At 43.3% G+C, this 24,930-nt stretch overlaps 1 long non-coding RNA gene across 1 annotated transcript in view; it reads right to left on the reverse strand.

Moving 5' to 3' along the window:
• The window catches only part of LOC145512858 (uncharacterized), a 138,013-nt gene that overhangs the window by 14,073 nt on the left and 99,010 nt on the right, over positions 1-24,930 (reverse strand). The window contains exons 6-10 of the long non-coding RNA XR_014058859.1: positions 15,888-16,067; positions 14,774-14,850; positions 14,143-14,228; positions 4,172-4,283; positions 1,125-1,279 (exon numbers count right to left, since the gene is read on the reverse strand). This is a non-coding gene — a long non-coding RNA (uncharacterized LOC145512858). The remainder of the gene's footprint in view (positions 1-1,124; positions 1,280-4,171; positions 4,284-14,142; positions 14,229-14,773; positions 14,851-15,887; positions 16,068-24,930) is intronic.

Consider the following 24,930-nt stretch of genomic DNA (forward strand, 5'->3'; position numbering starts at 1 on the left):
TCTATGGGGTCGCAAAGAATTGGACACAACTGAGCGACTGAACTGAACTACTGAAGTTGTGGCCACTTTGGAATTATAACATAGGAGAAGAAAAGTCCTATTTCCTATTTGTAAATTTTTTTTACAGTGTTGTACAGTACATTACACATCCATACATACATAACTTAAACAAAAGTTTCATAAAATCACACTTGACTCTTTCTCCTAGCTATTCTTGTACATGCAATGGACTCTGTACTTTCTTTTTTTTTAAATTTCATTGAAGTGTAGGCATTTACCATGTGTGTTAATTTCTTCTGTGCAGCAAAGTGACTCAGTTATACATTGTTGTTGTTCAGTCACCAAGTCGTGTCTGGCTCTTGGCAACCCCTGGACTGCAGCACGCCAGGCTTCCCTATCCTTCACTATCTCCTGGAGTTGGCTCAGATTCATGTCCATTGAGTCGGTGATGCCATCCAACCATTTCACCCTCTGTTGCTCCCTTTTACTTCTGCCCATAATCTTTTTTTTTTAACAATAGTATGATTTTTATCCTGTTCTTCAAGTCCCTCCAATTTTTAACTGTTTCATTATTTAGCATGTATTACTTTTTTAAAAAATAGATTTTAAGGATAAAGAAAAAGAGTGCTTATTTGATTTGGACATTTTATGTTTAACAGATAGGTTACCATTAACAGGCAGATGAGAGTGAATGAGCCTCAGGAGAGGCGAAATGATCTCAGGGCCCTTTCTATAAATGAAGATGTTTGACAATGGAATTCTGAGAAGGTGGAGGGAAATACATGCGCGCGCGTGCGTGCGTGTGTGTGTGTGTGTGTGTGTGTGTGTTTTAGAATCCATTGATAAAGGACTCGTCCAAAAGTATGACAATGGCAACAGAATTGGCTTGATCTTTCTCAATTCAAAGTCACAAATAAACCAAATGGAAAAGAATATAAAGAAGAATGTATGCATATGTATAATGGAGTCACTTTGCTGTATAGCTGAAATTAAACATTGTAAGTCAACTATGAATCAATAAAAGTAAAAACTAAAGTCACCATGGTGCTTGTGGAAAGTGTCCTGAAGGACTTAAAGTCATGATTTGGAATAACCTGTTGGGAGGATGTTTAAATTACACTCACCTGGAGAAGCATCTGCCATGTTGGAGACTGTAGTGCCATACTGTACACAACGATGAAGGCTCATCAGTTTTGAAAATAAGTTTGGTGACCTTCATCTTTTTGACCACTCAGTTTCTGAGGATTTAGGTCTATTTCTTATTCATTTGGATTTGCTCCTGAGTTTTAAAAGAAAGGCACTTAAAACAAAGTCCACCACAAGCAGAGGTCCCAATGACCTTCTCTTACACTCAACCTGGTTCACCGAACCCTGAGCTTCTCCCACACTTTAGCAAGGGTCCAGGTCATCCCATCTCCACCCGGCTCCTTTGGAAATCTCTTCCCCTTGCCACTAGAAGTTTCTAAGTTTCTGGCTCCATCCTTTCCAGCCCCTCCTGATACCCTGGCCTTGGGACATTCTTTCTAAAGGATTACCCATTCAGCTCTTTGCTCAGCCTTCTCCATCTTGGGGTCGCACAGAGTCGGACACGACTGAAGCGACTTAGCAGCAGCAGTAGCAGCTCCATCTTTTCCTCTCCAGTCTGTCTCGTGGCCCCTCAAATCCTGGGGCCCAGCAGGACCAAGGAAGGAGAAGTTCCATGGTCTCCAGAGGACATGGATTCTTCTCTTTGGATTTTTCTTAACATTTCCATCAGTGTGAGCTGCATGCATGTGGGTACTATGATCTAATAGCACCATGAAATCATGAATATACTCTTCTCCCCTAAACAGTAATTAATTTTTGAGAGATAGTACTGTTTAAGCCACAGAAGAGAAATTTAGCTTTTCAGTGGGTGCTGGAGACAGCCCATACCAGCTTGCGAAAGGTGACTGAAAAGTTTTCTGGGATTTGCAAGTCAGTAGTTAAATATCGCCATGATTAAAGAGGAAATTATATAAACTTATAATTAAACACATTTTATTGAAAACAAAATTTAATAAATACTAAAAATTTGTTACTTCCTTATTGTTTTATGACACTTTATCATCTGTGTTCTTGAAGTTACTCACATCTACAGCATTTATCTGGTGTTAACTTCATGGCAAATTATGTCCTAATGCATGAGGACAGAAGAACTCTTGTAGTCTGTGGAATAAGAGAGATTTGGGCTCAAATCCTGGCCCATTAATGACTAGAAATGGTTTCTTTTTTTCACTTTACTTTCCAGTCTCTGAAACAGGCTAGTGAGCAATAGCACCTCTCTCACAGGGTTATTGTGAAAATTAACTGATGTAATTACAAGCCAGCTGACCCTGAGAGGACAGGTGTGCTTCCCTTTATCCACCTCCGCTCCTCCCTGTCCCCCCCCCCAACCCCTGGGGATTCTTACAGGACAAGGAGGCTGCACCATCCGCAGGCAGGGCCCTCAACCCTATGTCACAGCTCCTGTCCTCACAGCTCCCCCCTCCCACCTCTTATCCCTTCAGTCTCCAGTAGCAATGCTCCACATCACCCATCCTGGGGTGCTGCATTCTCCACTATACTCTGCCCACACTTTAAAAAAATATTTTTTTGGTTAGACACCATGGCATGCAGGACCTTAGTTCCCCTACCAGGGATTGATCCTGTGCCCCCTGCATTGGAAGGCAAAGTTTTAACCACCAGACCACCAGGGAAGTCCTTCTGTCCATAAATAGTCCTTCTGCTTTGTAAATAGCCCCTTTCTTCAACTCTCCTCAAATTAACCTGACATGAGTGTCCAACCTATTTCCTGCAGGGCCTGATGGAAAAACTGAGCACAGCACCTGGCTCCTAGTAGGTGCCTCACGAATGGAACAGAAAACTCTGTTCCTCGTTAAAGGGATACCTGGGCATGTTAATCCAACAACACTCCCTGATGTAACATGTACTTATCTGCATTGACAGAGAGGAGTCACTGGACCTCCAGGGAAGTTCTGGTACTTGTCACATGTTATTTGATCTTTTTTTTTTTTTTTTTTTATGAAGCACTGTTGCGTGGCTGTCATTGAGGTCTCTGGGGATTAACTTCTAGCCTATGGATTTCAGCAGAGGAGGGGCTTGCTGGTGTTTCCTCTCTCATGACACCTACAGGCAAACTCACCAGTCTCAAGATGATGTACCAGTCACAGCTCTCACCCAGGATTGAGCAGTAAGTCATTATCGGGAAAAGTGAGTTCCACTCACTGTGTGTTCTCTGGGGAGGACACACACAAAGGGGTAGGTGGCCCTGTCAAAATGGGTCTTTTTGTGGCCCAAACCTAGATGTGAAGCTGTATGCCAAAGACTTAGGGAATTTCCTAAGGGAGATCCCTGGATGGGGTGGAGGGCTGGGTTCTAGCCCTGTTTAGCTGCTGCCTTTATGCGGGTGGACAGTGATGGTCTTGGTTCCTTCCTCTGTAAAGAGATGCTTGGTGGATTAGTTTTCTGAGGCTGCAGCAACAAAGGACCACAAACTGAGTGGCCTAAAACAACAGGAATTTATTCTCTCACAGTTTGAGAGACCAGAAGTCCCAAGTCAAGTTGTCAGCAGGACATATGAGCTGGTTCCTTATCAGTCAGATTTGCCATGCTTTGTAGGTGTGTATATTTGAGTATAATATGTTGTTAAAACTAGACTCTTACTCGTCAATTTTGGATAGTTAATCAGTTATACTTCTGAACTCCTGCTGACACATCTAAAGTCAATTGTGAAATACTTAAAGATCTAAATAAAACAAGATAGACTTTCAGTTAATCAGCATGCTGATTAAAAAGAAAAAAGTTGTCAGCAGGGTCATGCTCCCTCTTAAGTTTCTATGGAGCATCCTTCCTTGCTCTTCTGACTCCTGGTGACCCCTGGTATTCCTCGGCTCATGGTAGCATCACTCTGATCTCTGCATCTGTCCGCACTTAGGCTTCTTGCCTCTGTGCGTCCTCTCTAAGGACACCAGCCATTGGATTTGGGGCCCATCCAAATCCAGTATGATCTCATCTTGAGCTTTAACCACTTACACTGCAAAGACCTCATTTCCAAATAAGGTGACATTCTGAGGTTCATGGTGGGCATGGGTTTTGGGGGGACACTATTTAACCTGCTAGAGTTGGTTTATAGGCTCTCAGTAGTTCTTACCAGTTTCAGCTCTTTGGAAGTTGGTGGGTATGTAGGATTCCCTAGTTGGGCACCTCTCCTTGGCTGGGACTCCCCTGCAAAAGACTGGATGAGACAGGATGTCCTCTGAGCTCTGTGGAGAAGAACCAAGAATTATTGGTGAGATGAATTACCAACAAGCAGCATGACTACCACTCAATACCAGATCACATTCCCTTCTTCTCTTCTCTACTGTCCCGACTTGGCCCTTCTACCCTTCTCTCCCTCCCCATTCCCTTCCCTACCCTTCCTACTGGCCCCTATTGGAGTCTGTCTTTGTGCAAGGCACTGAGCTAGGCACATCCATCATTTCTCTTCCTCCCAGTGGTGCAATGAAACTTGTAGCACTACCATCCCCACATAAGTTATAAACCTGAGCATGCATACAGCTACTAAGTGGCAGACCCAGAATCTGCCCACAAGCCTGACTGATCTGAATCTCATGCTCTTGCCACATACCTGGATGTTTTAGCAGCAGGGGAACAGGACTCAGCTCTGGCTTTACTTGGATGACACTTGTGTTCAAGGTGACACTATGAAACTGGCAAATTATTTCATAGAACTTCCCTCTGAGTTGCCATTCTCATCTTTTCTTTTCTCCCTGTGCCCCCAACCCCCATGGTGGTGTCTAGGACCCCAGGGTCTGCTCTGGCCCCTTCACTTTCTTAGGTCCCTCCCTCCCACCCAGGTAGCAATGTCTGATGGCAGCATACAGTGCTGCCCACACCTCACCCACAACCCTCCAAGGATCTCTGTATTTTCATTAGCATGTGGGCCTATGTGTGTGGAAAGCCATTTTCTTTGCTCACTTTTCGTACCTTGTCCCTAATTCCTTCTAAGGGCATAGCGGGCTCTGCCTATTTGACCAGGATAGACATTCCTGCTGCACTTTTATAGCTTTTATCATAATAGTGTGTGGTCTAAACTTTTATTACATAGTAGTTCTTTTTTGGGGTGTCCCTGGTGGCTCAGTGGTAAAGAATCCACCTGCCAGTGCAGGAGACGTGGGTTCCATCCCTGGGTTGGGAAGATCCTCTGGAGAAGGAAATGGCAACCCATGTTCTGGAGAATCCCATGGACAGAGGGGGAGGAAAGGCAGGCTATGGTCCATGGGGTTGCAAAGAGTTGGACATGTCTGAGCACAGCACAGTTCTTCTTTGAGCCAACACCTTTTTATAAAACTTAAATACATACTATAGTCAACTCTTAAACAATAATACTTATGGAAACAGGGGTTTTGTGTGCTTCATAGCTTTTTTAATACTTTAAACAGTTTGCTTTTTTTTTAACCCTAAAGTCTTCTTCTGTATTCAGTGGTGTGGGGGGTCACCATTTGGTGAGTGATGATGAACTTAGTGGTGATACTATGTCCTGCTGCCCAACTGAGGCATCCTCCAAGGATGCCGGGTGTTTTCTTGGAGGGTCATATCAGTAAAGATCAAGAGCAAAAGTTTGGGGGTTCATACACTGATGTAACTCTTTTGGAAATCAGTCTGGAGGTATGTATTAGGAGCCTTATAACATTTAACTTTATATTTCTAAAAAATAATTCCTGAGATATAACAACTCCCAAAGAAGGAAAAATTTGATTTCATAACTCCATTTATAATAGCAACTGTTTAGACAGCAATCTATGGTTCCAATGATTGGGACAAATAATTTGTGGTGTATTCTTCTTTATGGAACACTATACAACTATTAAAATGATGTTTACTCTATAAATTAAGTGAAAGAAGCAAGACATACACAATTAGATATTAAATACATAGGATAATCATTACTATGTAAAATAAAATATGCATAAAAGACTTGCAAGAGATGTTGCTTAATGTTAGCAAAGCTGTTTGGAGAGTGGGACTACAGATATTTTCCCCTTGATTTTCTACTTTTTTTTTTTTTTAATAATTTCCAAGTTTTAAAAAGTAAGCTTAAGAAGGGGGGATTAAACCACTGATAAAATATTTATGTATCTTTTATTTCCACTCTGTGAACAGAGATATTGCCATTCAGTCCAAACTGAAATCTCCAAAGCATAACATGGTATGTAAGTATGTGAATGTGTGTGTGAATGTGAATGTATGTGTGAGTGTATGTATGTGGGTGTGTGTTGGAGGGGTGTAGGGGTAAGTCGTGTGAATGCTTCCCACAACAGATCAACAGGGAGTCCCCAGGGAAGGGAGACCCCAAACCCAATCCCCAAATGTCCCATTGCAGCCTGCACACCATGGCCCTGGCAGTACTTGTAAACACATTGTCCTCTAAGAGCAATGCCCAGCTGACATCTCAAGTTACTTCCCAGGGCCGGGGGAGAGAGTGGAGAGATTCCCCAGGGGTGGGGTGCCTCCTCCTGGATGTCTTCAGACAGTCCCTTTGGCCATCAAGTTTCTGAAAGGTCAATAAGTACCAGAGGGGCCCCGAGGTAGACACTGAGTTAGGCACGTGGGAGCAGAAAACAGGTGTGGAGATGTAAACTAATGAGAACAGAATAACCATAACAACCAAGGAGTTACTCTTTACTGAGGGCCTATAGTGCATACAGTAAATGTGATACCAATTTTATCTCTTTTAACCCCCATGGACGGAGGAGCCTGGTAGGCTACAGTCCATGGGGTCGCTAAGAGTCGGACACGACTGAGCGACTTCACTTTCACTTTTCCCTTTCATGCACTGGAGAAAGAAATGGCAACCCACTCCAGTATTCTTGCCTGGAGAATCCTAGGGACGGCAGAGCCTGGTGAGCTGCTGTCTATGGGGTCGCACAGAGTCAGACACGACTGAAGCGACTTAGCATTAGCATAGCATTAGCAACCTTCATAACCACCCTTAGGGAGAGGATTATAGCCCCTATTTTGTGATGAGAAGACAGAATTCAGAGACGTTAAGTAACCTGCGCAAGGTCACACAGTTTGAACTCATATGCAGGTCTGAGTGACTGCAACTTTTTCAAAGCTGCTGCCCTGACTCCATGGAAGGGGTCTAAAGCTACTCACTCCCTCCCCTGCTTTACAGGTCTGCTGACATGTTGGGTAACTGGGGGTGGTAATGAGTCAAGCAGTGGCTCTTGGGGGATATAAACCGCAAGTGCTGCTTTCACTTGCTTAATTAAGTCAAGTTCATCTTAGCCTTCTACGGGCTGCCAAAATGCTCAGACATGGAGAGAGCCAGCATCCATGGGAGGTGCTGAGATGCTGATGTGTATACACGTGATCTCTTATGGCCTCAAAGACCAACTTACATGTACTTTATTAAGAAGGTAGTCATGTTGATTACCTTCATATTAATAAGAACTATGGTTAGGAGCCCCCCTTTCTCCCTGGCTCCCTCTCATGCATCAGGTTTCAGCCTGTAGTGCATAGTTGTGGTTAAATATTTAACCCCTAAAACAGAATAGAAATGATGATGACAGCTATAACCAGCCCCCCTCACACATACACACACATACTCTCTGTCTCTCCTTCATGCCATAACAATATGCTGAAAATGCTGACTTAATCATATCAACCTAATTGCTAGGTTGAAATAATGATAATGATGATGATAATAATAATAACAGAATTGCTTTATAAATTGTTTTGAGCAATGTTGCAACATCAAGCTGCCATCCTCATGCCCCAGGAAAGAATTTGCATTTTAGGATTCAGTTCACATCAGGCAAATGACTCCAGGAAGATAAATGCAGTCTTTAATGAGGTTTTTCTTGCCTAGAGTGAAATCTTACTTCTTTCTGTAAAAGCAGGTAAATGCCAATTTTCTAGGCAGGATTTGGGCCCAAAGTCCAAATTTTCAACTACCAGAGGGTAGACTGTGCAATGAAATCCTGGGCTCTGTTAGAGTGGCCTCCTTGCATTGTAGCTGTGGTTTTAGTGGGGGCCATAACCTGGTGGGTATGTGGCTCTCTGGCTCTCTCTGGCACGGAAATGGTTTGAGTCTCTGTGGCACACCTCTGGAAACCAGAGTTGGGGGGCTTCTTTCCAGCCATGGCAGGTAGGCCACAGTCTGAAATGTTCCACGTACTTAAAGGCATAAGGGTGGAGATGAAAACCCCAGTGGTCTTTCAACAAAAACTTTCTGAGTGCTGACCGTGTGTGGCTCTAGGTAGTGAAGAAGACTAGGATGTAGCCTCTACTCTGTAGAGTTTATAGCTGTTGTAAAGGAGAAACATTTACACAAATAATTACTTGTGATCAAAAAGCGCTCTAGAAAAGAGATGCTGAGGGAGCCAAGGGTAAGCTGAGTCAATGACAATTGAACTGGTCCTTAATGTATGAAAAGAAATTAATCAGCTGAAGGTCAGGCTGCGGAGGCAGATGTAGGGTACACGGGAAGAAGGCATTTCAGACAGAGGCAACAGAGTTAAATACAAGCAGGGAGAAATCAAAGGTATGTGAGATTAACATGTATACACAGCTGTATAGAAAATAGATAATCAGGAGAGGGTGAGAGGTATGGAGAGAGTGACATGGAAACATACATTACCATTTGTAAAATAGGTAGCCAATGAGAATTTGCTGTATGACTCAGGGAACTCAACCCGGGGGCTTGGAAACAACCTAGAGGGGTTGGATGGGAAGGGAGGTGGGATGGGAAAGATGTTCAAATGGGAGGGGACGTGGGTAAATCTATGGTTGATTCAGGTTAATATTTGGTAGAAACCAACACAATACTGTAAAGCAATTATTGTTCAATTAAAAATAAATAAATAAAAAGAAAATAGATAACCAACAGGTACCTACTGTACAGCACAAGGAACTATACTCAGTATTTTGTAATAACCTGTAAGGGAAAAGAATCTGGAAAAGAAGGAAGATACATACATATGTATAACTGAATCCCTGTGCTATACACCTGAAACTAACATGATATTGTAAATCAATTATAGTTCAATTTTTTAAAAAAAGATATTTGAGGAATAATCTCTACAGCACTACTGTAACTTGACCTGCTCTAGCTTTCAAGGCTTCCAACTGCATCCATATGCCATTCTGTTGGCATATCCCTGTGCTACAGAGATGTTCATGGGGCAGTAATTGTATTTATGTGGCTCTTTGCTATATAATACTTTGTTGTCATTCAATTATAAAATATTTAAAAATTTCCATGATTATTCTTTATTTGACTCATTAATTATTTAGAAATCTGTTTAGAAATTTTCTTAACACCTGGGTATTTATAGAAATATTTTGGTTTCTGACATAATTTTATTACACTGCACAGAGTATGTGACCTATATATTATCAATTCTTCAGTGCCTTTTGATATTTCCTTTATGGCCTAGGGTACATGATCAATTTCCATAAGTTTTACTTAAAAAGCTATTTATTTTACTTATGAGATGCAAGGGTCATAAATTTGACCTGCAGTTCAAATCTTCTACATCCTTTCTAATATTTTTGTTTGGACCCTTTCTGAGAGAAGTGATTAAAATCCATCACTATGACGTGAATTGTTAATATTTCCTTATAATATCAGTTTTTGCTTTATGTATTTTGAGTCTATGTTGCAAGATGAGTATAGGTTCAGGATAGTTATATTTTTTTGGGTGGACTGTTCCCTTTATCAAAAACTTCTTTATTGCCAAGTTTCTGTCTTAAGGTCTTTTTTGTTTCAAATTAATACTGCTAAATCAACTTTCTTTTAGTTAATATTCACTTGGTATATTTTTCCTAATCTTTTGCTTTCAACTTTCTTCTTTCTTTGTCTTCACATGTATATTTTGTGAATATCTTTTAGCTAGATTCCAGTGCCTAAAACATGGCAATTATTTCTTGAATGAGTGAATGAAAAAAAAGTAAATCCAATCTGAAAATTTGTCCTTTAGCAGATAAGTTTAATTCGTTTGTATTTGTTGTGATTACTAGTATATTTAACTAACCTCTATCACTTTTTGTTTTCTAGTTACTTGTGTCTTTTTCCTTTTTTGCTTTGTTGCCGTCTACTGGATAGATTAAATACCTTTTCCTCTTTTTTCTAGCTTCAAAATGATTCTTTTACTCCTTAATTGAACAATGGCACAATCACTTTTCATCTTTGTGTTACCAAGAAGAAAACAGAGAACAACAACTATATATCAACTGTCTTGTGATGGGTACCGTGTTAGACATTTACTATGTTCTTTGATCAGCACAGAACTCCTTTAAGCTCAATATGAGTATCCCCATTTTGCAGACAGGAAAATGGAGACTCAGAAAATTAAGTAACTCATCCAAGGCCCCACAGCCAGAGACAGCAGATCTGGGACTGGAAACCATTCTGGGTGACCCTGAAGGCTATGCACGTCCCTAGGCAACACTGCTGACAAAGGCCAACCTCAGATTGCTGAAGGGCGATTATCATGGTCTTTCTTAGTCCTCACAGTTGTATTCTGATCAGCAGACCTCGTTAACGGTGTCCCAGTGATAATTCAGAAATGGAAATAAATAAACACAGGCCTGGGTACAAGTTCTGAGCAAGAAAAAGTCAAAAGCTGAGACGTGAACAGAGCTCTTAAAACCCTCCAAAATGAAATCTTCCAAAAGCTGGATGACTCTTGTCAGAATTTTTTAAAAAAATATCTCAGAGTTGACCACTTCCTCAGTTTGGGAATGTTTTCTCTTTTCCAGGGCTTCCCTGGTGGCTCAGATGGTAAAGAATCTGCTTGCAATGTGGGAGACCTGGGTTCAATACCTGGGTTGGGAAGATTGCCTGGAGAAGGGAATGGCAACTCACTTCAATATTCTTGTTGGCGAATCCTATGGACAAAGGAGCCTGGTGGGCTATAGTCCATAGGGTTGCAAAGAGTCAGACATGACTAAATGACTAACACTTTATCTTTTCCTAGTGGATAGCTGTCCAGAGCCAGAGCCCCTTAATAAGCAGACACAAAGAACTGTCCTTCCCACTATCTCTAAACACTGCTCTTTGAGTATTTATTCTTTCTTCAAGTATTTGATTTCCTCCCCTAGTAAGAAGGACCATGAAGTCAGTGTTGTAGGAAAGTTGGGACAGAAGCTTCTGAGGCAGTATCACATGCAGTAAGCTTTCAATGAGGTCACCCATGGAGGAGGTAGGGACCATGAATCAGATTACCCACAATCCTCCTGGCTCCCAGCCTTCCCATTGCAGTAAACAATTGCCCAGTGGAATGATAATCTTGGTGTTGAATGTCCCACTGATTTTGCAGGGGTACAGGTGCATCTTTGTCTGAAGGACTGGCAGTTTCTTTTCAAGATGAGAGTGTGAAAGAATGTGACCAAATTCCTGAAATACCACTGAGGGACAACAGCATGCCCAGCAACAGCTCTGGAGCGGGTGGTTCCCGAGAGTGCAGCCCAGGGCTGGCCACAGGGCCTTACTGGGCTCTGCCTGGGATTTCATCTCCAGTGGAGGCAGATGATGAAGATTGGCTTTTGAGAGGCATTTTTCGAAGTCCAAACCACCTGAATCAGTATTGCCTAGGTGGAGGAAGGAGAGCAAGTGTGCCTTTTAAAATGCTAATTTGGGGTCCCAGCCTAGACTTACTGGGTCAGAATCCAATAGGGGACCCCAGGAATCTGCATTTTCAATAAATGGTCCAGGTGATTTTGGTACTGAGTCTAGATTGTTCTTCAAGGGCTCTCTGCAGGTGTCCAAAGCTTCTGGTGGGGTTGCCAGGCTGGCGGAAGCAGGCTCGTGGGAAGTGGGCAGGAGTCCTGAGCCCCACTTTGCTTTTGGTTTGCTGTGTGTCCTTGACCAACTCACTGCATCACCCTGGGCTTCAATTCCTTGCCTGTTAAAAAAGAGCCTATAAAGTTTTTTAATGGAGGGACCGGGTGAGAACTAAGGACTCAGGTCTCCATTTTGACATATGAATTTGAAGCGAGCGCAGGACTTCTGTCGTTTACTTGCTGAGTCGTGTCCAACTCTTTTTGAACCCATGGACTCAAGCCCGCCAGGCTCCTCTGTCCATAGGATTCTCCAGGCAACAATTACCAGTCCCTTCTCCAGGGGATCTTCCTGACCCAGGGATCAAACTCAAGTCTCCTGCACTGGCAGGCAGATTCCTTACCCTTGAGCCACCTGGGAAGACCTGAGAGCAGGACTTCTGAAAGGAGATCATACTTACAGCTAATTTTTACTGTGGGTTACTGTGTGCCAGGCGCTGTTGGAGAGATTGATCTATATGAGCTCATTATCTTTTCCCCACAGCCCAAAGAGGTAGGTATGTTCCCATTCCCATTTTACAGATAGAGGAATTGAGGCAAAGAAACATTAAAGACATGGAGGAGGCGGAACTCAGTTTCCAACTCAGACAGTCAGACTCCAGAACCCTTGTCCTTAACAACAAAGTTATACCATTCTCAGCCACAGGTGTCCTGCTGGCAGTCAGAAATACCGGACACAGTTAAGAGGCCTGATCATCAGGCAAACGTGGCAGTTGTCTAAACAGAGGCGACAGGTGCAAAGCCAGAGAAGCATGGAAAGAGCATCAATAAACATCTGTGACTAACCAACCAAAGGGGACACAGCCCTACCACTTCTACAGGATTGTAAATGTGACTCAGATGGTGGGAATTTATAGCATCATGACAGGTGAGAGGGGGATCTGAAGGGGGAAGCAAGGCCCATTCTAGAGCCCCCTCTCCCCACCACCACCTGCCCAGAACACTGTGGGGGTAATAGCTTCAACTACACCCTTTTCTTCATAGAGATCTGAGGGCACAGATAGGTCCCAGCTTGTTCCAAAGACACATTCAGGAAGTTACAAAATGACCGTGAAGCCGTGCCTCCTTCACCAGAAGAGACTTTGGCTAGCAGGTAACACCAGGGCCTGATGTAGCAGCAGGCAGAGACTCAGCCAGAATTTGATGGTGGGTAAAGCAAGTCCCCGGAGAAGGCAATGGCACCTCACTCCAGTACTCTTGCCTGGAAAATCTCGTGGACGGAGGAGCCTGGTAGGCTGCAGTACATGGGGTCGCAAAGAGTTGGACACGACTGACCGACTTCGCTTTCACTTTTCACTTTCATGCATTGGAGAAGGAAATGGCAACCCACTCCAGTGTTCTTGCCTGGAGAATCCCAGGGACAGGGGAGCCGGTGGGCTGTCGTCTATGGGCACAGAGTCGGACACGACTGAAGCGACTTAGCAGCAGCAGCAGCAAAGCAAGTCCCTGAGGAAGGTTTGGCTACAGGGAGCGCCGTTTCTTGCTGCTGAATGAGTGAGGGGCTGCATTTTCCATGGGAGTGAAGGGCCTCAATGGGGACAGACGCCATCCCAGGACTTTCTCATCCTTGCAGCTCTCCCTGGGGAGGGAGAGACACCTTGCGTGGAACCCAGGGATCTTTGGGAGTCAGACCAACCTACTTTCCCAACCTCACGTTCAGCCTCTGCATTCCAGCCACATCTGTGCCCTTTTATACCTTGGTATATTTCCTCTAATTAAAAAAAAAAAAAATAGAATACTTCTTCTTACTCTGGCAGTCTGAAAATGCACTTTATCCTTCAAGACCTATCTCAACTCCTCTGAGAAGCCTTCCAAGACTGCAACACTCCCCCTCCCCAGATTTCCTCTCTCCTCAGAGCTCCCATCACAGCGGTGGCAGACCACTAGACACACTTGTCCTTTGGCATTGCTAAGAGTTTTTCATGTGCCTTTCCCATGAACTCCAAGCTTCTCCACAGAGAAAGGTCTATATCACACTCAGAGAGAAACGCTTGGTCAGAGACACATAATTTTGTCATCCTAATGCCTGGTGAATGCTCTGGAGACGTGGTTCAGTCAGTGAACACCTGATTCAGGAAAGGGGTCTGAATTTCTGTAAAAATGGGCCTGTAGTTTATGGGGACCTTTGGACTTTATTCTGGGAATAGGGAAGGACAGACACCTGAAGAGACTGGCCAGATGCCACGTGTGCAGTTCTCAAAGAAGTACCAGATGTGGGTGCCTCTAGGCTGCCCGTGGCCACTTCCTCTCTTGGGTCCCCAGTCCTCAACTCACCATCTTCCTGTCTGTCTGAGAGCCCAGGTCTCTCCCTTTGTTCCAGTTCTGGAAATTACTCCACCTCTTCTAAGAAAGCTCTCTTGCTGAAATGGGATGAGGGAGACAATGTGAGCTTCCCCAAAGTTTCAAAGTCAAACAGCCTTCCCCTCCCTGGCATTTCAGATTAACTGGCAGAGTGAAAGCCCAGAAGGGGCCAAGTTTTGCCTCTTAGCCCCATTAGAGCAGCTGATGCCCTAAACTCTTCATTAGAATTTCCTGGGCCATTCTGGACCTACTGAATTGGAATCCTCAGGGCAGTGGCCTGGAATCTTTGTTTTTCTATTTTTCACAAGTACCTTGGGCATTTTTTTCCTTAAAATAACCATCGGACAAGTTAGAAAAACCGCTGTATTAGAGTTTAGCTGCCAAACAGATAAATAAACTTCTGTGAGCTCATTATGTGAAAGTGCTATGTATTAATCATCTACATAGTGAAAATTTATTGAGCACTTAGGGGCTTGGCACACTTTTAAGCCATTTACATGTATTAACTCATTTGTTCTCTTTAACAACCCTGTGAGGTAGGCACTGTTATTACCTTCACTTAACAGATGAGGAAATTGAGGCACAGAGAAGTGAAGTAACTTACCCAGGGTCACTCAGCAGGAAAGCAGAGAGCCAGGATTAAAATCTAAGCAGTCTGTGCCCGGAGTTTATGCTCCTAACCTATGACACAGAGAAGATTAACATTATTAGAGCAGGGGCATGCTGCTACATGCTGTAGACGGTGAGTAAACATTCATGGAAAAGAGAAATTGGAAGCAGACCTAATGGAATGTTTGATTTATTAGCCTTTTCACTCAGAGACTGCCAGGTCCCCAACATCAATAACTTGTTCACTTTTACAGCATCTGCAGGGAGAGGCTCTGGAGCCAGCAGTGCTCTTTTGGTTCTGCGGTTGAAGAAACTAAGCCAAGGAAGACCAATAGGCTGACTTCAGCATGGAGATCGACCTCCATCCAGCTGATGAATGGGAGTCTACCATCTAACACTCTGCATCCACAGACCCAGCTATGGGTCCTTTTCCTATTACACCATTGACTTAAGGCCACCGGGATCTAGTGCAATAAATCATTTATGGAAACATGTAAATCAGAAGCTGGCTTCTGTTGCCATGACACCTCACTCTCACAGGCTTGGTCAGTGGCATCAGGTTAACTGGACTTCACTGCTCTGGGACCTTAGGACAATATTCCCACCCACCTCCTTTCATGTCCTCTGGTGAATCCTAAATGAATTCTAGAATGTGTTCCAGCTGTTGCTAGCTGGAGGGAATCACCTCCGACTTAGGAAAGTATTGAGATTTTGGGACAGGGCAATCTCAACTCCACAAAAGCCCACAACTCCATTGTCTGGGCACAGACTGCAGGCCCTCTGTTCCTTCTCTGGGTCGTTGAGAGAATGCCTGAGCGGAGGTGAGAGATGGAGAGGATGTGGAGGGGAAATGAGCTCCCCAGTAGGGTTGGCTCCCTCTGTTGGGCCATGTACCTGGGGCTACTCTGGTCATGGGCAAGAAGCAGGATATAAGTCTCTCCTAACTCTCCTGAGATCTCTGGGGCAGGGGTGGGGAGAGGGAAGGTGGTCTCACCAGTGAGAGCTGTCCTACCATTGTATACCAGGCCCCATCCTACAATTCAACCCAGCAAACAGCTGCCTCTGGGATGCAACTGAATAGAAAAAATTGAATAGACTCCTCATGGTACCTCAGCTGTTTCTGTGCCTTATTTGTCACCATTATGACCATTCAGCCCTCCCTGAGAAGGCCCCTTCGAAATGTGTCTTTTGATCTGAGAGTGAAGCCCTTGGTGGTGATGAAGCCAGTACACTTCAGCATCTGGGATGGAGCAGATGTGGGTGCTCAGAAGGGGACCTAGAGAAGAGAGCTGCAGGGATACAGGAAGGAAGCAGGGGAAGAAGAAGTGAAGAAGCAGAGTTAGAACTTCACAGCTGTGTCCCTATACTGCCCCAATCTTTCCAGCAGAACACTGGTTTACAACTCTGGCTGCACATCAGAATGAAGTGGGACACGTACCCAAGACAGCTTCTTCCCACCAAAACCCAGATTCTGACTTCAGTGGTCTGGGACAGACCTAGCATCAGTATTCTTTATGGCTTCCCAGGGGGTTCAAATGTAAGCGAGGGTTGGCCCTGCCCTCACCACCACCCTGAGGGTGTTTGTAGGCCTCATACTCAGGCTGCTGCATCATTTACTCCTAGGCTAAATGTGGGCCCAGCTTCAGTCTGTGGGAAAAAGCAGTTTGTTTTTTAAAAATCCCTCCACATGGGGAGAATTTGCATCCCTAAAGTTCTGTGAATCTAGTCTATGAGCTCTGTGAGGTAGGGACCACACCAGCCTTGTTTTCCTGGAACCTCAGCATTTCTTATGAATAGCTTTTTAGGGGGTTTCCCTGGTGGTCCAGTGGTTAAGAATCCGACCTCCAGTGCAGGGGACTCAGGTTTGATCCCTGGTTGGGGAACTAAGATCCTGCATACTGTGAGGCAACTAAGCCCAAGTGCCACAACTGCTGAGCCCTCACGCTCCACAGCCCACACGCCACAACTAGAGAAGGCCGGGCAATGCAAGAAAAGATCCCACATGTCACAACAAAGATCATGCATACTGTGTCAATACCTGACACAGCCAAATAAATGTTGGAAGGAAAAAAAAAAAAGAATGGCTGTTTGGTCTCAGAGTTTGCCTCAAATTCTGTTTTCCTGAAATCTTTTGAGTTGGGGAAGCTCATTGCTGCAAATGATTCTTAACTTCCTCAATAGAAAAATGGGTTTAGCAACAATGAAGTTAACCTCACTGTGTTGTGAATATTGAGTAGGGTTGGTATAGGAAAGAGCTTGGGAAAGCCTGATTCAAATGCAAATTGTTTCACTGCCCCCTTGCTCTGACAAATGAGCTATTCATCCTTTACAAACCTTTTCAAATATCATTGTTTTGTGAATTCTTCAGAATATTAACCACACACTGTACATAGAACTCTATAAGGCACGTATCACTCTGTATTCAGCATTGATGCTAGTCAGTGGCTCTTGAGCTCTTCCTCTGCCAGGCTCTGGGCAAAAGGTTCACTGCAATGATGTATTTTTCATTCCAGGTAAGAGAATTGGAGCTCCTGAAGGGCAGAGGCCACTGAATCAATTGATCCCTCACAATTCCTAGAAGGGTTTTGCTTCTGGGAAATTATTAGCAACTAAGATTATGGTTTCTCAGTCTTGAGTAACTCTTGGGGATTTATAGAAAAAGTGGGATTTTGGAGTTGGGAGAAGAGAGAGCAAAGGGGATGGTGAGTGGGGGCAGATGGCTTTAGGATGCAGACAAGGGATGGAGGAGAAGTCACCTTCTCCTCCACATAAGGTCTCTTGAATTGAACAGTTTGGCTGCTTTGGAAGGAAGACATCATTGGTGGAGGGCCAAGGCCATGAAGCCCCAAGAACTTACGAGACTGAAGAAGAGCCAGTCAAGCATGGTGGAAAAGTTAACAAAAGACAAGCCTGAATTGGATCCATCTGAAGATTCACAGTTTTCTGCATCCTTGAGATCCCAGAGGGACCCAGTGGAATGAGACAATATCTCAGAATCATGAAACTGAAAGGCATCAGCTTTAACTAAAAGAAACAATAAGTATCTTATTGTGTAGGGTAGCAGCAACAGAGTTTAATTGATTATAAGCCTTTGATGAGAACTTTTGATGAAATAGGCTTCCAGCAAAATCAGTGTCAACACTGACAAAGACAGTTCCAAAGTGCATGACTCAGACATGAGCTCTATAAGATGTTAATAGGAATTATGGGGACTTCCCTGGTGGTCCAGTGTCTAAGACTCTGTGTTCCCAATGTAGAGGACCCAGGTTCAATCCCTGGTCAGGGAACTAGATCCCACATGCTGCAACTAAGACTTTGCATGCCACACTGAAGATACTGCATGCCACAACTAAGACCCAGCACAGCCAAATAAATAAATAAGTAAATATTTTTTTTAAAGATAGGAATTATGTCAAATAGGGACTCCTATGGTCAGTCAGTTTGGGAAATGCTGGGTTATACATGTTTAAACCCAAGTTCCCCTCTTTTTTCTTTTTTTAATTCCAGCTTGTCTCAGAATCTCTAAAATGGGACTATATCTCGTGAATCTCCAAGAGGCATATGTAATATTTTCCAAACTAGTTCTAGCACAGAACTTCTTGTCTCTTCCCTTTCCTGTAGCACAATTCATAGCAATAGTGTTCCACAGAACAGATTTTGGCACATGCTGCTATAAGCTAAGCTCACTTGTACAAAAGGCAGCTGTAAAAAATTCAGACAGACCATCAATGAATTAAGTTTAATTCAAAAATTTCTCCAGGAAAAAGTAGTGCTATGATTCTAGATATACAAAGATATTTAATATTAGGAAATTAAAGGTAATTCCTAATATTAAGAGGTAAAATTTAAAAATATGATAATCTCAACAGATAATGAACATATATCTGAGAAGTTTCTATATCCCATCTTGATTTAAAAGACTAAAGACACAGATTAGAAAAATAGTTCCTTAATGGGATAGAAATAATCCATAGTAAATTAAGAAAGATTATTGATTTTCCTGATATTATTTAACATGGTTCTTTAAGCTATACAGTGATTCACAAAACAAAATTATACATATGAAGGAGAAGATAAAATTATCATTATCTGCAGATGGTACAGTTGTCTTCCTAGGAAAAAGAGGGAATCAACTGATAAAGCATTAGAATCATTCAGAGAGTAAGAGATGCAGGATAAATTTTCCAAATCAATTCAAATTAGGAGCATGTAGAGAAAAAAGATTCCAATTTCCAACAAAAAATTTTAAATATTAAAAAAATATAAACCTCAAAAAGAATATGTAGGACCCATCTGAAGGAAACCTTTTCACTTTATTGAAAGATATTAAAAAAGATCTGACTAAATAGATAGCCATACAATATTTATGGATAGAAAATCTGAATATTGTAAAAATGCCACTTTTACCCTATCAAGTTATAAGTGCAATAAACTTGCAATCCAAGAAACTATGGCTTATCTGTTTATCACAATGAATCTAAAACTTATCAAGAAAAAGGGTTGAGAATAATTTTTAAAATCTATTTAAAATTTTAGACCAAATTTTGGCCACACTGCGTGGCATGTGGATTAGTTTCTTGTCCAAGGATTGAACTTGCACCCTTTGCATTGGAAGCGTGGAGTCTTAATCACTGGACTGCCAGGGAAGTCCTGAGAATAATTTTTTAAAGGTTGAAATAAAAGTGATGATGGAGAGTTCAAGCCATCAAGGATTAAAGTCTCTTACAGAATAATAATAATTTAGTGAGTGAAAGTTGCTCAGTCGTGTCCGACTCTTTGCAACCTCATGGGATAGTCCATGGAATTCTCCAGGCCAGAATTCTGGAGTGGGTAGCCTTTCCCTTCTCCAGGAGATCTTCCCAATCCAGGGATTGAACCCAGGTCTCCTGCATTGCAGGTGGATTCTTCACCAGCTGAGCTACCAGAGAAGACCAAGAATACTGGAGTGGGTAGCCTATCCCTTCTCCAGTGGATCTTCCTGACCCAGAAATTAAACTGGGGTCTCCTGCATTGCAGGTGGATTCTTTACCAAATAAGCTATCAGGGAAGAACCTTGTAATAATGTAAGCACTGTGGTATTAGGGAAGAACTGGCAGGCACAGCAGTGAAACAAGATAAACTTGAACCATACCCTAGAATGTATGTGTATCATACACATGTGTGATACATCCATGCATGCATATACACATACATATTAAGACAAAGAACTGGAAGGAAATATATCAAAGTGTTAATAGAGGTTTGTCTGGGTGGTTGGATTATGGGTTTTGACTTTCTTCTTCATATTTTTTGTACCTTTCAAATTTTCTGTGATGGACATGTGTTCATGATCTAATCGTAAAACAATAAACCCGTGTGTGTGTGTGTGTATGTGCATGTGTGAACATAGGTGTATGCTTAAAGAATGCACACTCCTCAATATGGAAATCCCCTGAGGAAAAGTTCCCTTTTTGTTGCCATGCCGGTCTGCCTCTCCGGTGTGAGCTGCTTTGAGTGAGGAGGGGGTGGGAAAGAGGGACTGGGTGAGGGTGACCAGGGCTTCTGGAGAGAGGGAAGGGTGCAGAGCAGAGCAGGGGTGGTTAGGATGAAATCTGCCAGCTTCACAATTTTGCCCTAAACTAGGAATTACAAAGTCAAGAAAACAACAGAAAGGAGAGAGCTGTTTTCCTTGGCAGAGGAGCTTTGCTCTGAGGTTATAACACTACCCTGAGAGTTGTAATACGTGATGGTGAGTGGAGAAAGAGATCCTGACTTAATCTGCAAAAATTGCACCTTGGGATTTCAATAAAGGCTCCAACTGGCAAGATTTAGTGGGATGTTTGCAGAAAAGTTGTCCTTAAACCTGGGGTGGGTGCTCTGGAGTTGCTGTAAGTACCCATGGGCATCTGGGCTCTCTGACTGAAGAATTGCTCCAAAAGCCATGCGTGGGGATGGAGAGATATTATAGAGACCTTTGTTACTCTGGCAACTGCTCAAAGGACCACCCTCCATCTGCCTAGGGAGTGGTATGTGGTGTTGAAGTAGGACTGTGGAAGCAGATGGGTCTGCATTCAAGTCCTGCCTTATCCACTTGTTGGGTGATCACGTTCCTTAACCTCTGCTGGCTGTGATGTCTCCCTCTGTGGTACAGAGACAGTCACCCTTATTTCTCCTTACCCCTGCCCCCTACTACCCCCAACTGGAGCTTTCTGAAACACTAGTTAGGAATTTAGATTTGGCTTAGAGGGAAAGGAAGAAGGAAAATGAAAAGCGTAGGTAGCATTGAGCAATAATTCCCTCTGTGACCCCAAACAAACCTTGTTAAAGGCTGTAATTTCTGAAATAGCAGCCCTGGAGGTGGTAGCCGGGCAGTCATTTGAGGGTGGGGGTAGGTAAGAAGGGAACACTTGGGACACTGCTTCAGGGTCATGGGAGGCTGGTCATGGGACTGTCCTTTGGTTAGAGAATCACAGCCTTCACAACTGGAGGAGGGGGGACTCAGTCTAACAAGGAGAGATGAGGAGCTCAATAATTAGCACTGAGTTAACACAGATTCTAAAATGAGGTCCCAGCACAGGGTTCTTGCCAGGGTGACTCTGCTCTGGGAAAAGTCAGATAAAGGCGCTATCATCACTATGTGGCTTCCCCTTTCTTTCTCACGGTTGCTCGGGGCTAGTAAATGCCAAAGGAAGCATTCATGATTTGAATCTTCCTTGGTTTTATTTTCTTTTGAAATACAATTTCAGGGAAGTGTCTAAGTCAAGATGGCTTTGTAGGACAACCCCTTCAGAATTCTGTTTTCAAATGCTGAGGAAAGAAAGCCTAGATATGAGGGAAAGCCCCCAAATTCACAGGAACATTTAACATCCCATTGTTCAGTGAACAGCACAGGACGCATATATGTGCACTACTGTGTATAAAATAGGTAAACAACAAGGGCCTACTGTACAGCCACAGGGAACTACATTCCATATTCTTGTAATAACCTATAAGAATCTGAAAAAGAGTATGTGGGGCTTCCCTGGTGGCTCAGATGGTAAAGAATCTGCCTACAATGCAGGAGTCCAGGGTTCCATCTCTGGGTTGGGAAGATCCCCTGGAGAAGGGAATGGCAACCCACTCCAGTATTCTTGCCTAGAGAAGTCCATGTACAGAGGTCTCTGGTGGGCTACAGTCCATGGGGTCACAAAGTGTCAGACGTGACTGAGTGACTAGCACTTTATATATAACTGAATCACTTTGCTGTACACTTAAAACCAACACAACATTGTAAATCAACTATGTTTCAATAAGAGGAAAAAAAAGCACAGGACACAAATGTGGGAGTTGGGGTAAATAAGCTGGGGCACGGAGCTCTGGGGCTGGGAGCAGGAGGGGGAAGGAGGCCATTCCCGCTCCTTTTGACAGAATGGGGAGTAAAAGTACCCTGCGTCAGGTAGGGACAAAGCCAGGCCCCCTGTGTGTGACCAGGGAGGGCCCCCATACCGTGAAAGGAGACTGAATGGAAGTAGCGCCACTGTGCGGGTTGTTGCCTCCCTGAAGCTGCGGTCCAAGGGAGGCAGGGGAAGCAAACCTGGCCGGGTAACCAGGACCTGGGCAATGCCAGCGCCTCACAAGAGTCAGCCCCAGGGAAAACCCAGAAACACCAATATTAGACTCGGTTGTGAACTGGGACCCCTGGGTCACGGCGGAGGCAACATGACAGCGAGAGGGTGAGGGGGTGACCAGAGAGGGAGGAAAAATGCACAGTGAAAACATAGCAAACTCCAGCTCCAGAGCCATTTGCAAACCTCAATTCCAAACTAGGAGGCAAAGGGATATTAGAAAAGAGGGTCACCAAGCAGGAGAAGTGTTTCAAAAGGGATACAAAGGGAAAGGAACTTGAAAACCCAAGACATTTGTAAAACAAAAAGCAGGCAGATAGGAGGCAAGAGAAAGATGGATATAAAGAAAAAACAGCTATAAATTCTACTATTGAAAATATAGTTATTGATAAACTCAATAATCAATGTCAAGTTTAGTTGGGTATAGATTCACTTAGCTGTACAGCAGAAAATAACACAACACTGTAAAGGAACTATACGTCAAAAAAATGTTTTTTAAAGAAATTAAATGAAAAAAAAAGAAAAGAAAAGAGAGCACTGAGGACTTTCCCAGAGGGAAAGAGAATGTTTGAGACATGTAGGTTTAACTAAGAGACACTAATACATATCCAACTGGATAGGAGTTTCAGAAGATGAGAATAGAGGGAATGGAGAAGAATTATTCGAGATGATGCAGGGAACCCAAAGTCGGTGCTCTGTGACAACCTAGAGGGATGGGTAGGGGAGAGAAGTGAGAGGAGGGTACCGGGGGGAGGGGACATGTGTATATCTATGACCAATTCATGCTGGTGTCTAGCAAAAACAATCACAATGCTGTAAAGTAATTAAAGGCAGAGGAACCAGAGATCAAATTGCCAACATCCGTTGGATCATCGAAAAAGCAAGAGAGTTCCAGAAAAACATCTACTTCTGTTTTATTGACTATGCCGGAGCCTTTGACTGTGTGGATCACAACAAACTGTGGAAAATTCTTTAAGAGATGGGAATACCAGACCACCTCACCTACCTCCTGAGAAATCTGTATGCAGGTCAAGAAACAACAGTTAGAACTAGATATGGAACAACAGACTGGTTTCAAATTGGGAAAGGACTACGTCAAGGCTGTATATTGTCACCCTGCATATTTAACTTATATGCAGAGTATATCATGTGAAATCCCAGGCTGGATGAAGCCCAAGCTGGAATCAAGATTGCCGGGAGAAATATCAATAACCTCAGATACGCAGATGACACCACCCTATGGCGAAAGCAAAGAAGAACTAAAGAGCCTCTTGATGAAAGTGAAAGAGGAGAGTGAAAAGTTGGCTTAAAGCTCAACATTCAGAAAACTATGATCACGGCATCCAATCCCATCACTTTGTGGCAAATAGATGGGGAAACAGTGGAAACAGTGACAGAGTTTATTTTCTTGGGCTCCAAAATCACTACAGATGGTGACTGTGGCCATGAAATTAAAAGACGCTTGCTTCTTGGAAGAAAAGTTATGCCCAACCTAGACAGCATATTAAGAAACAGAGACATTACTTTGCCAACAAAGGTCCATCTAGTAAAAGCTTTGGTTTTTTCAGTAGTCAGGTATGTATGTGAGAGTTGGACTATAAAGAAAGCTGAGCACCAAAGAATTGATGCTTTTGAACTGTGGTGTTGAAAAAGACTCTTGAGAGTCCCTTGGACTGCAAGAAGATTCAACCAGTCCATCCTAAAGGAAATCAGTCCTGAATATTCATTGGAAGGACTGATGCTGAAGCTGAAACTCCAGTACTTTAGCCACGTGATGTGAAGAACCGATTCATTAGAAACGACCCTGATGCTGGGAAAGATTGAAGGCAGGAGGAGAAGGGGATGACAGAGGATGAGATGGCTGGATGGCATCACCGACTCAATGAACATGAGTTTGAGCAAGCTCCGGGAGTTGGTGATGGACGGGGAAGCCTGGTGTGCTGCAGTACACGGTGTTGCCAAGAGTCGGACACAACTGAGTGACTGAACTGAACTGAAAAATAAGATATATTAAAAAAAAAAATGACAGGAAAACAAACACAAAGCAGGACTCCACCAGGTAGGCCTGTGGGGAAGCTCACCTTTTCCTTCAGTGGATGTTGTTAGAGGCCCTATCTCATATAGTGCTCACAGCCACTTTCTGGGACAGATGTGAGATTTCCTATTTTTCAGATGAGGAAACTGGGAGACTTGCAGGTAGGCAGGTTTGCTTAATGTCATACAATCACAAGTGGTGGAACTGAACTTCAATCTCAGGCAGAAATCTCCAAGTGGAGACAGGGTGACCAACTTGTCTCAATGTGCCCAGGATCGTCCTGGTTTTAGCATAGAACATGCGGTATGTTCAATGTGTTATGGAGCCTTTCAGGCTTGGGCAAACAAACTGGAATTGTTGGTCACCCAAAGTCAAGCGCATGGACTTTAGAATTTGACAGACCTCATTTTGAATTCCACTTCCACACTTCCTGACTATGTGTTTGTGGGGAAATTATTTAACCATTCTAAATCTCAATTTATTATCTGTAAAACAGTAAGAACACAGCCAACGTGCAGATTAAATGGTGATTCA

This window comes from Giraffa tippelskirchi, chromosome 7 (assembly GCF_054371585.1).
Source record: "Giraffa tippelskirchi isolate mGirTip1 chromosome 7, T2T-mGirTip1v1.2.pri, whole genome shotgun sequence".
Classification (NCBI taxonomy): Eukaryota; Metazoa; Chordata; class Mammalia; order Artiodactyla; family Giraffidae; genus Giraffa; species Giraffa tippelskirchi.